This window comes from Pempheris klunzingeri, unplaced genomic scaffold (genome assembly GCF_042242105.1).
Source record: "Pempheris klunzingeri isolate RE-2024b unplaced genomic scaffold, fPemKlu1.hap1 Scaffold_193, whole genome shotgun sequence".
Lineage (NCBI taxonomy): Eukaryota > Metazoa > Chordata > Actinopteri > Acropomatiformes > Pempheridae > Pempheris > Pempheris klunzingeri.
The window spans coordinates 5001-7500 of record NW_027255096.1 but is presented as its reverse complement, the minus strand read 5'-3'; positions in this window follow the sequence as shown (position 1 = coordinate 7500).

Sequence of the window (2500 nt, the reverse complement as noted above, 5' to 3'; positions counted from 1 at the left end):
TTTCGTGCCCCTGGTACTCCGGTGAATGTTTCGTGCCCCTGGTACTCTAGTGGAGGTTTCGTGCCCCTGGTACTCTAGTGGAGGTTTCGTGCCCCTGGTACTCTGGTGGAGGTTTCGTGCCCCTGGTACTCCGATGGCTGTTTCGTGCCCCTGGTACTCCGGTGAATGTTTCGTGCCCCTGGTAAGCCGATGAATGTTTCGTGCCCCTGGTACTCCGGTGAATGTTTCGAATTGCCCCGACACACCCCAACACCTCCCCCAGGCCCCGTGACCTCCGGCCTGGACCCTGAGACGCACACCAACACATCTCCCAGGCCCCGACACACACCACCACCTCTCCGTGACCTCCGGCCTCCACCCTGAGACGCACACCAACACATCTCCCCCAGGCCCCGTGACCTCCGGCCTTGACCCTGAGACGCACACCAACACATCTCCCAGGCCCCGTGACCTCCGGCCTGGACCCTGAGACGCACACCAACACATCCCCCAGGCCCCGACACACACCAACACCTCTCCCAGGCCCCGTGACCTCCAACCTGGCCCCTGAGACGCACACCAACACCTCCCCCAGGCCCCGTGACCTCCGGCCTTGACCCAGAGACGCACACCAACACATCTCCCCCAGGCCCCGTGACCTCCGGCCTTGACCCTGAGACGCACACCAACACATCTCCCAGGCCCCGACACACACCAACACCTCTCCGTGACCTCCAGCCTTGACCCAGAGACGCACACCAACACATCTCCCAGGCCCCGACACACACCAACACCTCTCCGTGACCTCCAGCCTTGACCCAGAGACGCACACCAACACATCTCCCAGGCCCCGTGACCTCCGGCCTGCACCCTGAGACGCACACCAACACCTCCCCCAGGCCCAGACACACACCAACACCTCTCCGTGACCTCCAACCTGGCCCCTGAGACGCACACAAACACCTCCCCCAGGCCCCGTGACCTCCGGCCTCCACCCTGAGACACACACCAACACCTCCCCCAGGCCCAGCAGACACACACCAACACCTCTCCCAGGCCCCGTGACCTCCGGCCTTGACCCAGAGACGCACACCAACACATCTCCCAGGCCCCGTGACCTCCGGCCTTGACCCTGAGACGCACACCAACACATCTCCCAGGCCCCGACACACACCACCACCTCTCCGTGACCTCCAGCCTGGACCCTGAGACGCACACCAACACATCCCCCAGGCCCAGACACACACCAACACCTCTCCGTGACCTCCAACCTGGCCCCTGAGACGCACACCAACACATCCCCCAGGCCCCGTGACCTCCGGCCTCCACCCTGAGACGCACACCAACACATCCCCCAGGCCCCGACACACACCAACACCTCTCCCAGGCCCCGTGACCTCCAACCTGGCCCCTGAGACGCACACCAACACCTCCCCCAGGCCCCGTGACCTCCGGCCTCCACCCTGAGACGCACACCAACACATCTCCCAGGCCCCGACACACACCAACACCTCTCCGTGACCTCCAGCCTGGACCCTGAGACGCACACCAACACATCCCCCAGGCCCCGTGACCTCCGGCCTTGACCCTGAGACGCACACCAACACATCTCCCAGGCCCCGACACACACCAACACCTCTCCGTGACCTCCAGCCTGGACCCTGAGACGCACACCAACACATCCCCCAGGCCCCGTGACCTCCGGCCTTGACCCTGAGACGCACACCAACACATCTCCCAGGCCCCGTGACCTCCGGCCTGGACCCTGAGACGCACACCAACACCTCCCCTAGGCCCCGACACACACCAACACCTCTCCCAGGCCCCGTGACCTCCAACCTGGCCCCTGAGACGCACACCAACACCTCCCCCAGGCCCCGTGACCTCCGGCCTCCACCCTGAGACGCACACCAACACATCTCCCAGGCCCCGACACACACCAACACCTCTCCGTGACCTCCAGCCTGGACCCTGAGACGCACACCAACACATCCCCCAGGCCCCGTGACCTCCGGCCTTGACCCTGAGACGCACACCAACACATCCCCCAGGCCCCGTGACCTCCGGCCTTGACCCTGAGACGCACACCAACACATCTCCCAGGCCCCGTGACCTCCGGCCTGGACCCTGAGACGCACACCAACACCTCCCCCAGGCCCAGCAGACACACACCAACACCTCCCCCAGGCCCCGTGACCTCCGGCCTGGACCCTGAGACGCACACCAACACCTCCCCCAGGCCCCGTGACCTCCGGCCTGGACCCTGAGACGCACACCAACACCTCCCCCAGGCCCCGTGACCTCCGGCCTCCACCCTCAGTGAACTTTGTAAAGCACTATGAGACACTCTGTTGTGATATTGGGCTATACAAATAAAATTGAATTGAATTGAATTGAATTGAATTGAGACACACACCAACACCTCCCCCAGGCCCAGACGCACACCAACACCTCCCCCAGGCCCCGTGACCTCCAACCTGGCCCCTGAGACGCACACCAACACCTCCCCCAGGCCCCGACA